This window comes from Gossypium arboreum, chromosome 5 (genome assembly GCF_025698485.1).
Source record: "Gossypium arboreum isolate Shixiya-1 chromosome 5, ASM2569848v2, whole genome shotgun sequence".
NCBI lineage: Eukaryota > Viridiplantae > Streptophyta > Magnoliopsida > Malvales > Malvaceae > Gossypium > Gossypium arboreum.
The window spans coordinates 12,696,379-12,713,193 of NC_069074.1; the positions used below are offsets into that span (position 1 = coordinate 12,696,379).

At 31.6% G+C, this 16,815-nt stretch overlaps 1 pseudogene; it reads right to left on the bottom strand.

The window, feature by feature from the left end:
• Positions 1 to 2,020: 2,020 nt before the first annotated feature.
• Positions 2,021 to 4,686, bottom strand: LOC108452360 (two-pore potassium channel 3-like; annotated as a pseudogene).
• Between the last annotated feature and the right edge of the window lie 12,129 nt (positions 4,687 to 16,815).

The window sequence follows — 16,815 nt, forward strand, 5'->3', positions numbered from 1 at the left end:
AGGTAAACAAATGTGTTGCATCGTAATGTTCTCAAGCAGAGCATTTTTTCTTTCGGTATCCACTGACTAATTCACCTCAGTACTTTTTAAAGTTGTAAACAGTTGGTCATAAAATGTACTCCACCGAACTCTTGATTTTATGATTAAAGGAACATCTCATGTAAGAAGCACTTTAATATCTCTCGTACATTGATATTTCGGTTCTATATTATATATCTGCCTTAGTGAACTTTGTATTTGTCCTTTTTAGTCTTTTTGGCTTTTGAAGTTATTTTTGTTCTTTTTCTTAATATTTTCTTAATCCAGTTTTTGTGCATTATTGATGTTACAGTAATGGTGTTTCAAAAGCAAGTAAAAAGAAGAGGTTTTTTCTTGTGCTCATCTCATAAGCTTGTTGATATCAAGACAGCGTGCTCTTTTCTTACTTTAATGAATTCAACTTTATTTTTGTACGTTTATTTTAGAGCATGATACGTTAAGTCTCTGCACCAAATTTTGACTTACAGCTGAAAGTAGGGTTTTACAAGATTAGTTGTCCTTGAGCTGAATCTATAGTTAAAGCCGTCGTTCAAAGACGTTTAAACCGTGACAAATCCATCACTGCCGCTTCGCATGCATTTCAAGATGAAATTATTAATAAAATAAAAGGGATAATGACATATTTGCCCCCTGAACTTTGGATAATCTTCTAATGTGGTATTTTTACTTTCAAAATGTCTATTTTGATACTTGTACTTTTGCACTATTAATCAATCTAGTACCTTTGACAGACGACGTTAGTTTCTGACATGGCGAGAAATGTGGCCCAGCTATAAGGTTCCACATGTCACATTTTCCAGAAAATATTTTATTCCCAAATAATGAGAGGGACCTCAAATTAATTATACCAAAAATATCTTAAGCAAAAAGAAGTTTTGTCATATTTTCTTTATTTGAAATAATGCATCAGGACCTAAGATTAAATAATCAATTTTTTTTTTAAATCTTCACCTTTTTTTTTATTTTTACCTTCAAAACTAATTATTTTTAATTAAAATAAATCTGGGAAAATCTGAATGCTCTTAAAATAAATCTTTAAATCTCAAATAAAATATATTTAATTTAATTTAACATAATTAATAATAATAATTTTAGGAAACATAATTAAAAATGAAAATCCAATTTTTTCTCTTTTCTTCTTCTCCTTTTTTGTATAAATTTCCCATAATTTTGATAGTTAATAATATGGTTAATTGTATATTGACGCAATTAATCTTTTGGTATAATTTACATTTTCTCATCATTGAAAAATTTATTTATCCATGTAGATGAAAAGTAAAAAGAATTTGCTAGAACAAAACTATTTTTTATGGGTGAGTATTTGGTAAATTGAACAGTATATTTTTTTATTCTATAAATACTTTTTAAAAAATGATATGTGTCTTTTCTTTTTAAATATCTATTTTTTTAAATTTTTATTTTATCTTATAAAACATTGGTCAACTCCTTAACTCTATTAACTCTACTTATGGAGTCTAAAAGTGTACCAAATATTTTCCTTCTTTTATTTGTATTTAGGATTAACATTCAAAATGAATATATTTCTTTGTTATAAATATTTTTGAAAATGTATTTTTCATACACTTAAATTCATACCTATAATCTAATGAGGAAGATTTTACAAATTTTACATCATAATCTTGAATCCCAAGTTGTAGCCTATTGATTGGGTGTTTACTTTTTCTAAAATAATCTGAATTCAAATTACAATTGTATAAAAATATACAAATTATTTTTAAATATATTTAATATCAACCAAAATGTGAGCAAATAAGATTAATTCAAAGATATGTTAATAATAAAAATTTAATTCTGACTTTCTAATTTATATTAAATATTGTAAAATAATTTACCGGACAATAACATTTTCATCTATTAGAAATCATTATTTTGATATTATTTATTTTTATTTGATTGAAATCACTCCAATTGAGCTATTGTGTATTTATTGAAAACTTCATTGGAAACAGGAAACTTACTGCAGGCTTTCAAATTCAATCATATTGATTTTATGATAAAATCTTAACAACAATTTTATATGTATTTATTGTTTATTAAAATTGTAAACTTTATTCTTTCTCTAAAACTAAATTAATGAGGCGTCACCCATTCAAACTGTGCCATTTGTTAAACAATGAAGTATGGCACTTAATCTCCTTACTTTGGTTTTTTTTTTCTTTTTTAAATCTTATATAATAAACTGTCAGCATCAACAAAGATCACCTACTTTTTTGACCGGCTTTACTCCAAAAATAAATCATCTAAACATGCATAACGGTTCGTATAATTGCTTGCCGCCCACAAATGAACATACATAATGGTTCGTATAATTGCTAGCCTCGTTTTATGACATCTCCTATGGCACCTTCATTCTATTGTTACAAGTTTACCCCATCGAGTAGAACATTACAGTCTGAGCAAACTCCTGAAGAGGATCAGCTAGACATTCATAATGGTGTATAATTGCTTGCCTTGAATGCCAACCAATCAACTCACTTATGACACTTCCCTTGGCACCTTCATTATATTGTAAGGAAGATTATAGCAGCTAGGATTCTTGCATATTAATGATGACTCTCCACGAGATCAGCAAGAGTTATCTCCACGAGATCAGCAAGAGTTATCTTCCCGCAGTTGCCGATATCCAGCCTATCAAATGTCTCGCAGATCTGCATGATGTCTTTTTTTGATACCTTCCTCATCTCCTTGAGCTTGTATATCACAAACTCTAATTTGCTGCATGTATAATCCAACAGTAATACTTAACAATTAATCAACCAGACCACGCACTTGTTAGTATTGTAGATGAAAATGGAGCCTGAGACAGATTTAGTAACTTAAAGCATAACACAATACTATTGGCATGCAAATTACCAAAAACAACATTTTAAGATGCAAAATATCGGAGGATAATGCAACAAAGTAGGTCTGAGATAGCTTATGAGCATATAAGCAGCATGGCAAGAAGTAGAGCAGAATAAGCAGTGGGCTTCAGTTTGTCCACAACAAAGCATCTTGAAGAACATGAAAATTTATGTAGGACATTCTAGGCTTCTGAAATTAGCAGGTCATTTATTCAATTCTTTTCGTGGCGATTTTGAGAATGTCTGAGCAATGGCTAATAAAAATTTTACATAATTATCATAATTTAATAGCAGAATATGAAGAAATGAAAACCACTTCCATTTGTAGAGGTTATGTGTTAAAAGCATTTTTGAACTACTGAGAATCCCATTTATTAGTTTTACAAGCTTTCACTAAATAGATTTGTTCTAGGATAAAATATGAACCAAGCAACTAACAAGACTACAACAAGTATATCAACCTTTCAACGTCTAAGCTTCAAGAGTTCACAATATGAAGGTGGGCAATTATAGTAGTAACCAAATTTCGTAAAAAAAGAAAACAACATACCTCACAAAACCATTGTTATCAATATCAGCAGCAAGAAACTCCGAAATGGTCAGATCATGGCCAAGCACCCATTTTGTCATCTTCCTGTGCCTCTTATCCACTCTAGCCTCAGCCAAATATAGAAATGCTCGAGCGACGGCCAGAGTTGAAACGAACAACCAAATAGTAGCAAAAAGCCGACCAGGCAACGTCTTAAATACCCGATCACCGTACCCGACAGTCGTGACCGACATAACAGAAAGGTAAAAAGAATCCAACCATCCAAGACTCTCAACAAAATGCATAGCGCCGACACCAATTCCAATACAAAGAACCACAACTCCTAACGCCAATTCCACCTTCATTCTTATCCTCATTCTCCCCTTGTTCACATCAATTATGTAAGACCTAGTAGAATCCTTCTTTTGACCTCCATGTTGAACGGTTCTCAACAAGTAATTCTCTTGCAAATCAAGCATATAACTAACCATACCACTAAGCAAAATATCGATAAAACCAAATCCAACCAGCACAAATAGTATTGAAAACAATTTGGTAGTCACGCTATTAGGAGTGATATCCCCATATCCGATTGTGCACATTGTGACGATACAAAAATACAGCGCATCAACAACGGATGAGTTTCATGACCCACAAAATTAGAACGGTTAAACCAATATATGATAACACCCAATGACAAATACAGTAGCAAAAACACAAAAGCTTGCCTTACAATCGATGGAGAACCAAATTGAGGCTTGGGAATTGTAGGGTGGATGACATCGTTTAAAACTGCAATGGCAGGTGCTGTTTTGGACCTGTGGAGATTGGTTTTTTCCCATGGGAAGTTTGGGTCAGTTGCACATGATGAGGCTGTTGAATTTAGTTGGTTTTGTTGTGGTAAAAGAGGGTCCTGGAGAGTTGTAAGAGAGGAACTAAAGAAATCAATGATTAGAGATGATTCAGTGGGAGAAGGGAAAGAGGAAGGAGAGGGACCAAATATGAGCCTATCTTTGAACTCAAATGGGGTTAACGGAGAAGGTATAGATACTAATGCATCATTTTCTGGGAGCAAAGAATCATTTTCCATGCGAAAATCCACTGAAAGCCCCCAAAAAACGAAATCGATGAGAACCTTTTTAAGTATATCCGTACAATTAAAACGAGAACTCGCGCTTTTAATTAGCAGTGTTTTGTGTGTATAAGAACAGACGGAAGGGAGTTTTCTGCTTCATGCAAGACATAGAAAACGTGCGTACCTTATATTACATATTATAATATAATATATGAAAAAAAAGGTCCGAAGTTACTTGTTAGTTTACCTCGATTCGACGTGTCCTCTTAGATTCGATTTAAGACAAGGAACATGCTACAAAACGGTGTACACCGTAGATGTTGCTCCACTTCCAACTGGCATCGCGTGTGAAGTTGGACTTTGGTATGGATTCAAGAATCCGACAATTAAGAGAAGCTGTCACCTAAATAAACAAAGCATGACCCATTTCCTATAGTCGATTATAGGATACGATCTACTATTATGACATACTCATTAAAAATTTTAGGTTAGAAATCATATTTATAAAAAATTATGTATAAAATCAATATAAATCTAGTTGAAATAGTAAAATTAAAGGTTTAGAAAATTTGATATTTTAGATTCAACTCACTGTTTACAAATTTTTTCTTGATTTATTTTGGGTTTTAATTTTAATTTTAATAAATTATATATAAAATATTTTTAAAAACCATAATAATATTTATTTTTAAAAAATATTATTTTTCTTTTAACTTATTGTTTGGTTAATTCTAGACAATGACTCAATCAAGCATTTGATATTTAATAATAATATATTTTCAGACGTAAAATCGTATAAAAAATAATTTATGTTTATATAACTGATGCGGAGAAAACATAAAATATAAAGTACATAGTCAACAATACACCTTAATGGGAAGCCTCATCTTACAGGATGGAAGCAAAGTACCTAATCATTGTGCCAAGAAAGAAGGCAAACAGACAACGCTCTACTTTCCAGATGAAGAATCAGTTGCCAAACCTCTGCCACCATATTATTTTAACTGATATGCCATTTGTAATCCAAAACAAGGTTAATTGCACAAGATAGCATGGCACAGGAAATGCAGTCAGCCAATTTCAAGAAACCTACTAAAAGTGGGTCCATGAATATACAAAAAGCAGCAATGAGTGAGGGGTTAACGTGACTTTGGTCTGTTTGGCTGGCATTGATTCATTCATTTCTTCTTGCCTTTCATCAGATCATCATCTCCCTCTCATTCTTTTTCTTTCTTTTTAAAGTAAAAAGGGTGAAAGGAGAGGAGTTGCAGTTGCGTAAGAGAAAATTTACCTAAAATTGTTACATATCTTCTTGATTTGAATTTGCTACAAATATAAAAGTTCATTATACTATGATTCACTTTTATCCGTCTATAAACGAATTAAACCTTCCATTAAAACAATTCTCTTAAAACCTGAATCTTATTCCATTCAAATTTTTCATAACATACATTCTATTTTTACCTTAACCATTCAAATGTAAGTTACACCTTGATTAGAACTTTAAAATGCATGTCTCCTACAATTCTTTAACTCCATTGACTCAAATTAGATCATTCCAATATCAATGAATGATAAGGACACTTCCTGACTTCATCATTTATGACCATGATGGAAAACAGAGGCATCCTTATATAAAGTAACCAAATTTAAAAAAAAAAAAACAAACGTTTAAACAGTAAGCAATCATCGGCAGGATTCGTTGATCCTCAAAACGTGATTAAAGATACCAACTTACGTCTCCAACAGGTTTAAGAGGACATTTTTTGCCTCCCTAAATTAATGGTTTTTAGGTTTTATTTAATAGAGCCAAAAATAAATTAATAACTTTTAAGGGTGAAAAATAAAAATAAATTAAAAGGATAAAGAATTGAAAGGGTGGAAAGTTAGAAAAATGGAAAATGTAATTATTCTTTTTATAAGTGTATTTTGATAGGAGAGATGGAAGAAAGGGAAAAGTTGAAAATTAGAAAATTAATTTTTTTCCTGCCTATTATTTGTAGAATTGAAAAATGAAAAAAATTTAAAATATATAATTTTGAATTAATATTCAGATTTTTTTATTTTCTCTTCTCTTCTCTTTTCAATTTAAAAGAATTAGTTTTTATGCATTAGAATAAAAATAATCTTCCCTTTTATTTTTTTTTCCAATCAATCACACTTAAAATTTTTTTATTTTTTCACTTTTTCACTCGCTCTTTATATTCCTCCAATTTTTCACCAAACCAAATACACTTGGCAAAAGTGATGAATTGACTTGATCCCAACCAAAATTCCATAAAACATGTATGACTTGGAGACAATATGCATCTACTAAAGACTGAACTCTGGTATCTTCCTCAGCTTTCTGTTGATTCCCCTATATATCTAACACTAAATTCTTATTAGTATGACAACAAGCCAAGCCAATTTAGAAATATTTAATAAAAAAATAGAATTAAACTGAAAATATAGGAATCCGAAGCTTAGCCCGCACAGTTCATGCAACCACCGTTTGAGGTAGACTTTGATAGATCTAGGTTCAACTACCTTCAACCTGTTCCCCTTTCCCTAGGCAGCGTCCTCCTTGTAAGTAAAATGGAAATGAAAAAAATATTACCGCGCCATGTTGAGCCCAGGTGAAGGAACTTTGACATTTTAGCATGCAATGTTTTCTTATTAGACTATGTGGTAGTAGATGCTTTAAATTTTTTGTTTTTCTCTACTTAGTTATGTGATCCTCTGCATCGATAGTGGGTAAGTTGAATGAAAATATTGGAGTTTATTGTTGCATGTAGGTAGAGAAATGTGTTGCATTATAATGTTGTCAACTGCACTTTTGTCATTAAAGTTGAAACATTTTCCTACTAACTGGATGTGATATTTTGTGTCTCTCATAGATTGTAATTTCAGTTCTATATTATATATCTGCCTTTTCTGACCTATACATTTGTAATGACCCGATAGTTAGGAGTGTCGGAAAGTGCATTCTTGGAACTCCGTTTTCGTAAATTGGACTCGTAAATATTTTTAAAAAATATTTACGAAGCTAGTTGTGTAGTTAATTAGGTTTCGGTTAAAAGAATTTACTTGAATTAAAAGTAATTAGGTATAAGGACTAAATTGTGTATAGGGTGAAAGTTGAATTATAGATTAAAAATAAATTAAAGGGCCAAATAAGTAATAATACCTATATTATAAAAAGATGTTAAAATATGTTATGTTAATAATTAAGTAAATGTATATATATTATAATAATAATAATTTAAAGTATATTAAACAAATAGATTAAAAAATACTATACAAATTAGAAAGAAAAGAAAAAAGAGAAAGAAGATAGGAGAGAACGCACGGTCAAGGGCTCTAATTTTTCAAATTTCAATTGGTTAATCAATTTAGTCATTTTTCTTGTAATTTTTATGTTTTTAAATTCGGTATTTGGGATTATCCAACCCATGTTGAAATTTTAGCAATTATTAAGTTTTTAAGTGTTATCAATGTTGAATAATTTTAGTATTATGGATTAAATTGATAATTTTTTAAGCTAGAAATGAAAAATGATTAAATTATAGAATAAATTGTAAATTTTGAGTAATAGAGACTAAATTGTGAAAATTTTAAAATTTAGGGTTTAAGTGAAAATAGAGAGTTAAATTTAGTTTAAAGTGGAATTTGAATGAAAATATAGAATTAAATGTGAAGAATAAAAAATTAGTCTCAGTTTAGAGACTCAATTGGAATTTAGACAAATATTGAGTAAAAAATTAAATATTCAATATTCAATATGAAATTGAAATTTTATTGTATTGATGAATTTTAATTGTTTTAATTCCGTAGCTAACGTCATTCCTGAATTCTCGACTAAAAAGGGGAAAGATAAAATCAACATCGAATAGCTTGGAATTCCCGGTTTGTATTTCTATAATTCGAACTTAGTTGTTAATAGTTATAATTCAATTTTAATGCATATGGTAAGTGTTGAGGTGAGTAATTGACATTTTGATAATTGATTGAAATGGATTGAATGGTAGATACATATTGAATGTATTAATTATTGAATTGAAATGAATATATTTGTTAATGTGAAAGTTGGATATTGATTATTATAGATTAAATTTAATTTATGTGTATATATGTGATTATATGAAAAATTAGTATTGGATATTGGTTATATCTGAAATGTGAAATTAAACCCTATTAACTGTATCGGGTTGGGTCGGATATAGATGGCATGCAATAGGATAGGAAGAGTTCAGGGATTTCTTCAACTTCGAGTCGATGAGGCACTGAGTGCCAATTTACTTTGGTTTAACTGATGAGACACTGGGTGTCAAATTTATATAGCGCTGGGCGCAGTTACTACTTCGAATTTATCCGATAAGGCACTGAGTGCCAAACTGGTGTGTTGGTTGGGTTCGTGTATCCGTCCAAGTTTGAGCCGTGTTAATAGGGGTAATTAAATAAAACGATACTATGATTGATATTGGATGATATTGTATGTGAATTGAAAATGGGATAGTGATTTGAAACATGAAAATGAGATACATGAGTTATGTACTCATGAATTGGATATGGAATGAATAATGTTATTGTTTAAATGATATGTGGATCAAATTGTGAAAAGTTACTATATAGCAAGTGATGAGAATTGAGTATAGTATAAAATGATGTATTTATGAGTTGAGTATTGAATGGCTAACGCCAATGTACAAATAAATGTGGTTTGATATGTGAATAACTATTTATATAGCAATTGTGTGAATTGGGACATTGTTTAACAAATGAAATATGATAGCATATGATACTCATGATATTGGACATTAATATGTGCTTAAAATTCAATTGTGCATATTTTATTATCTTGTCTTTAAATATTCATATTATAGAAATACCACTGAGTTTTACTCAGTGTACGGTTTTGTTTTTCCGTGTACAGATTAGGTACTTCACTTTTGATCGCCGATTCAGCATCCAACAATGACCCCGAACTCAAATATGGTGATGTTTATCTTTTGTGTCGGCATGTACCTAGGATGTCTAAATGATAGTTATTTTGTGGATGCATTATAAATGTAATGTTGGTTTGGTATATACATATAAACATGTGTTTGTGTTTGAAGCCAAATTATGGCATGGTAAATTGAACCAAATGTAGATATGTGCATGTGAATTTAAGTTAATGTTTTAGGTAGATATGAGCTAGGCCAAATTGATAGATTTTGGCATGTTTATAATTTTAATTTGAATGATGCATTGATGATATAAATGTGGTACCAATGAGGGTACATTGGTTAGGCACCTAGGATGATTTTTTAGAATGTTTTGAATGTGTTTGATCGTGTTTTGAACAAGTTAAACGAATGGTTTTTGAGTTGTTTAATGCCCAAGCATGTAGAAATGGTAAATTTGTTATTTAAGGCACATTTTAAGTCTACACGGCTAGATACACAGGCGTGTGACTTGGTCGTGTGAGACACACGGTTAGCACACGGGTGTGCGAGGCCATTTCAAAGGGTACACGGCCTGGCACAGGCGTGTGGCTTAGCCGTGTGACTTAAGTCAGAGAGTTACACGAGCACAAACACGGGCTAGGACATAGCCATGTTCTCGATTTAATCTCAAATCATTTCTAAAGTGTTTTCAAACTCTCAAGGGCTTAATAAAGGACTCTATGCATGTTAATGATGAATTATTTTATTATTTTTGAAATGTTTGAAATGAATTATTAGATTACAATTACTCAGTAATGTCCCGAAATCCTATCCTGACAATAGATACGGGTTAGGGGTGTTACAGCATTTGTCCTGTAACACCCCCTACCAGTATTCCGAGCCTAGAATAGGGTACGAGGCATTACCAAACTTAATATGATCAATCATGTAAAAATCAGCCATAAAATTTCTTCTAAATTAAAAACTTTCATACATATGTTTAACGTCCCTTATATGGGCCTATGGGGCCCAAAACATACATTCAGAGTGGTTCGGGACCAAACTGTAAACATATGAAACTTTTGCAACACTTAGAAAATTTTCACACTTTGGAGAGTCACACGCCCGTGTTTTCAACCCGTGTAACTCTCTGTTTATAACTTCATCACCCTTGTCAGTCGTACACTTCATATAAATAACAAGAAACGTGTATGGGCTCATTTCTCATTAAATTTCTCATATATATACACAATTTCACGTTATGTAATCATACAACATAAATCAGCCATATCTCTGTAATCTAAATTTATTTTTATAACAACTTATCTTGATTTCATACTGTTTCATATTTAAGCTTAAATAACCAAAGTATTTGAAATATCATCTTTATACAAATAGTACACATGAGGTATATAATTCCATAATTATGAATAAACACATTTATCAAATATTTTCCATATTCATATACCAATGTCTCATGTCTCCATATATCAATAACCATCATTTTCATGAATTTCGAGTTCAATTTCATAATTATTTGTCTCGTGTTCAATTAATTCCATGTCGGAACTTTATTCATTAATACGTTTGAATTATCAATACATATGACAGTACATTCAAGATGAACAATTATATAATCACAAATGAATTCATTTATCAACCAAGTTCTATACTCATATCTTATCAACTCGTACTTCCAGTATCACATAATTCCATGTAACACTTACCAAACTTTGTCAAATTAGTGAACGTCTTACGGAATTTAGTACTTCGTTTACTCGATGTCATAGTTCAACTATGGTCTTACACATCTTCATATATCGATGTCATAGCCCAGCTATGGTCTTACATGTAATCACATATCACATATAGATGCCATAGCCCAACTATGGTCTTACACGAATCACATATCTCACTGATGCCATATCTCAGATATGGTCTTATACAGTAGCATATATCACACCGATTCCATATCCCAGATATGGTCTTATACGGAAATCACTTGTCACTTGTAACCGAAGCTACCACTATTCACTGATCAGGTAGCCGGAGCTACCATTTTTCATTGATCAGGTAGTCGGAGCTACCATTTTTCACTGATCAGGTAGCAGAAGCTACCACTTTTCACTTATCAGGCAGCAGAAGCTACCACTTTTCACTGATCAAGTAGCCGAAGCTACCACTTTTCACTTGTCATTTGTCCTTGATCAGATAAGTGTAGTCGAAGCTATTACTTATCACTTTCACTTATCCTTGATCAGATAAGTGTAGCCGAAGCTATTACTTATCACTTTCACTTATCCTTGATCAAATAAGTGTAGCCGAAGCTATCACTTATCACTTGTTGCCATGGTCCAACTATGGTTTTTTTTCCTTCAATTCATCTTGTCACTGAACTGAAATGCTCAATTTGATCATTTATTCAATTTTCATACTTTTACATTATTCACGATTTTATCATTAATACATATGAAATAACACATCATGAAATTCATAAAATTAACAAATAATCACTAAAATTTAGCCATATAAACTCACAAGTACAAATTTTGTATTATAACGATAATCATAATTTTATAATAAATATTCCACATAAAACATTATATCATTTCTAATCCAACACTTATCGATTATAATCGGGTATGTGTTTAATTTATACACGAGTCATTCATATATTTTTCGTCCTCCTCCTCTCCATCCACATCATTGGTATAAATAACACACTTGTAAGTAACCTTATCCATAATTTTCACTAATTACTTATGTGAATATTCAGACTATCCACCCGTGTTGTAATTACTAAATTATTTATATCTGGATCTACAGAACTCAAAATTAAGATCCGCTAATTTTCCATGAGACTAGACTTATATATCTTCTTACCATAAAAATTTCATGATTTTTGGTTGGGCCAATTAATACAGTTTATTCATTGAAGTCTCCCCTGTTCTGCTGTCTGACAGTTCCGACCCTTCTTCACTAAAAATTAATTATCTCCTTGTACAGGATTCGAATGATGTTCCCGTTTGTTTCTCTTGAAAATAGACTCATTTAGGATTCTAACCATATAAATTTAAGCCCCTAATTATTTTTATCTAATTTTTTATGATTTTACAAAGTCAGAATATGGGAACCCGAAATCATTCTGACCTTGTCTCACAAAATTTATCATATCTCATGATTTACAATTCCATTGCTTACATCATTTCTTCTATAAGAAACTAGACTCAATAAGCTTTAATTTCATATTTTGTTCATTCTCTAATTCCATTTCTACAATTTTTGGTATTTTTCAAAGTTATACTTTTGCTGCTGTCCAAAACAGTTTTAGTGAAAAATGTTGATTTCCATTTTGCCCAAAAGTTCACAATTCATACAATTCAGTCCTTGCTCAATTAACCCCTCAATTAAGATAATTTTCTCAATTATTACTTTTCCTAGACATTATAAGTTATTTCATAACTATTTAAATTTAGAATTTCTACATAAAACTCTACCTTCAAACTCTTTTACAATTAGGTCCCAAACATTCACTTTCTATTCAATTCTTTCAATAAAATCAGCATATAAACAATTTAAAGCTCTAATTCCATGCCAAATCATCATATACTTCCAGCACATAATCATAGCAACTTTCAATTTCTTTCATAGAATCAAAAACTAATGAATTTAACAAGTGGACCTAGTTGTAAAAGTCACAAAAACACAAAAAATTCAAGAAGTAATCAAGAATTGAACTTACCTGAAGTAAAAATATGAAAAAAACCAGCTTAAGGGAACTCTTCCATGGTGTTTTTGCTGATGAGAATGCAGAAAAATAAAGAGAAATCTGGATAATTCCATTTTAGTCCTAGCTTTATTAAGTAAATGTTGCAATTTTCCAATTTTGCCCTTAATTCTCCTTATTTTATTGTTGATTTCATGTCATTGCCGTCCAGCCCAAAGAGACCTTGGGTTTATTTTCCTTTTAAACCCTCTTTCTTTTATCATTTAAGCTATTTAATCATTTCCCACAATTTTACATTTAATACAGTTTAGTCCTTTTTGTTCAATTAACTATCAGAACTTTAAAATTTCTTGACGAAACTTTAATACTGACTTATTAACACTCCATAAATATTTATAAAAATATTTATGGCTCGATTTAAAATTCTCGAGGTCTTGATACCTCGTTTTCGATTCTAATTATTTTAATATTTATTTTTAGTACACTATTCACTACTTCAAAATTTTTCCTAACTTCACATTTAACTTATACTCACTAAATTAATAATATTTCCTACTCATTTGTCTGATTTAGTGATCTCGAATCACTGTTCCGACACCATTAAAAATTAGGCTGTTACATGTCCTATTTTTGATTTTTAGTAAAAGAACAAATTCTTTCTTGTGCTCTTCTATCTCATAGGCTTCTTGATGTCAAGACACCGTGCTCCTCTTTTTTTCTACCTTAATGAATTCAAATTTATTTTTGTAGAGTCAATGCACCACAGTATGCAAATTTTGACTACTGATTATTTTACAGAGGCTAGAAGAGATTTTCTTTCTATATACATAGATCATTATATTTTTATCAGAATTAATGAGTGCTATAAACTTATAATATGTTTTTAATTTTCTTGATTTAGCGTGAAAGAAAAAGTAAGTAGAATTTGATTCCTTTAAAGCTTTATGGCCGACCTAGTGTCACGGGACTAGATCTTTTGTCTCGCGATTCGTGCGGCCTTAGGCGATCCGTTCTTTCAAACTCGCCTAAGTCGGCATTTACTCAAGTGAGGATTCCTTAAGAGGTCATCCAAGGCACCAATTTGTAGCGCGGAAGCGATTTATGCTAAAAGAAGCTTACAAAGAACAACAGAAAGAGAGCACAAAAGGTGTTTGAATAAATGCTCTCAATATTCTCTTATTCACAAAGAATAATAAAACAATGAATGGAGTGAGTACAAATGTGGCGGAGGCTTTTTATTTATAGTTGAGTTCCTTCAAAACCGACAGTTAAGATTAAAATACATCAACAGACGAGATTCATCCTATCTCTTAAATCATGGGATTTACAAGATATGTCATATTAAATCTAATCTAATCTTTACAAGATATGATTCTATCAATCTTCTAAAATTAGTTACTAAAATAGTTTAAGTTGTCATATATTCATTATCGGGCCAACCCGGCTTCAATCTGACAGGCTTCTCCAACAGGTTACCAAATCGAGCCAGTTCTTGCCGGTCAAATGATCCCCATCTACACAATAGACCTCCATCGGATGTATTTGGTGCGATGGTCACGGGTTTTTCCTTGACACTAGTCTCTCATATCCCTCAGTAGGAGAAACCATAATCATAATAGCTCTTTGATAGCACATAAATAAAGAAGCGGAGAATGGAGAAGGGAGACTGGATCAGTAGCTTACAAGCACCAAAAGTCAAATATCTTGAATCCAAGGACATTAGGCATTAGGCATCTCCAATGCTGAAAATCTTGAATCCACTCATGAAACAATTGTTCTAAAAGAAAAAAAGAAAAGAAAAGAGGATTTGCTTATCTTATAATATGCATCTCATTACCATTTATTTGTAGAGAGCGATGTTAAGCATCAGAAATCTTTATAATCATTGTTTGTGACAATTCTTGCAGATGTTTTGAGGATGAGCATGCTAATCTACTTCAGTTTGACAATTTAATTCATTTGAAAATAGGGTGTTGCCAAAATAATATCATTCCTAGCATTCTTCAGCATTCACCTCATTTGAAACTTTTAATCATTGATGAGGTAAGTAAAGTAGTGACAATTTCATGATCACTTGGACTTGTTCATGACTTGATCACATATATTTTGTTTTATTCTTCTTCAGTTTCTCTCCAGCAATGAAGCATTCACATAGAGCCTTCAGAAAAGATCTTTAAGTGTTTGACATTGCACCTTGAAATGATAGAATTGGCTCGGATAAGATGACTATTAGTTTGAGAATGATGAGAGAAATTGGGCAAAAGAGATGATGGAATATGGTATGGTTAAGAGGAAGGTTTGGAAGAAAGAAGAAGCCGCATTGGGAATGATCGAATATCTTCGGATAAGGAAAATATATGATTGACTATAACTTCATTTCTAGATGACAAAGTCTTCAACAAATTGATGAATTGATGGGGTTTTCCAGGGCTTCTGCCCAATGCCATATTTTTTATTATGAAAATATTTAGGAAGAAGAATTCTCTTGAAGTGTTATTATTTATTAGGAAAATATTAGGGAAAATAAAATCTATATATTACTAAAAATAATTTGAACTAGTCATTTCCTTGATTGCTTGATTTCATTTATAGCACTTTCGAGCTTTGTATATCACCATCTACTTGAGCTTGTATACCACAAACTTTGTTTTGCTCCATGTATAATCCCATAGTAATTCTCAACGATGAATTAACCAAACTACACTCCTGGAGCCCCATATATAATTCTCAACAATGAATTAACCAAACACTACACTCTTTGAGCTCCAATAGTAATACACAAACTAACTATGAACTTATGTGTTCAAACCACACCCTCTGAGCTGGGAATAAAGGTAGAAAAAGGGACAGTTTTTATTAATACTTCAGTACCATTTAAGAAAACAACAAATGCAAATTATTCATAGTGACATTCCATGAGCGCAAAGCATTCAATTCCACAGGAGTTATCAGCTGCTTCAGGAGATTCATCCAAATTAGGGGCCTGGTGCAAATGGTCCAGAAAAGGCAGAACCAATTGCAGGTCCAAAACTTCCAAAACTAAAAAGTGGATAGTCCGGGGGGTGGACTTGCAGGTGGTTTGGTATGATTACAGATGATGGCTCTTGGTCATTACGCAAATTAAGTATTCACAGCAAACAATGAACCATCTTTGGCTGAAAGAAGAAAGAAACGAGATAAATAAAGTGTTTTAAGTGCATGAAAATGGTATCCATAAACTAAGCACACATCCAAATGATAAAATAATAATAATAATAATAATAATAATAATAATAATAATAATTGTATATCAAGGTAAGAACTAAGTTCTAGAAAAGGGTCGATTTAAGATTATTCCAAAGAAGATGGCAAAGAAATAGAACCAGATAAAATATGTGCTTTCACCACCAAATACATAATTGAGGACAGAGAAGATGGCCAATAGATAGACAAGGTCGGTGTTCCAATTAGGGATTGGTGATGCATAAGAAACTAGAGTTTGAGGATGTTTCTGTGTCAGCATAGAGCATGTGCTTTTGTCATGATCCATGAGCAAAGCTACCAGAAGTACTAGATCGAGATCAGAACGATGCGAGCACGAGAAAACCGAGTCACAAAATTATCGAAGTGTCCCAAAAGACTTTAGAAATTCGAAGAAGCGATAGATCCTTACAGAGGCGAGTAGAAGATTC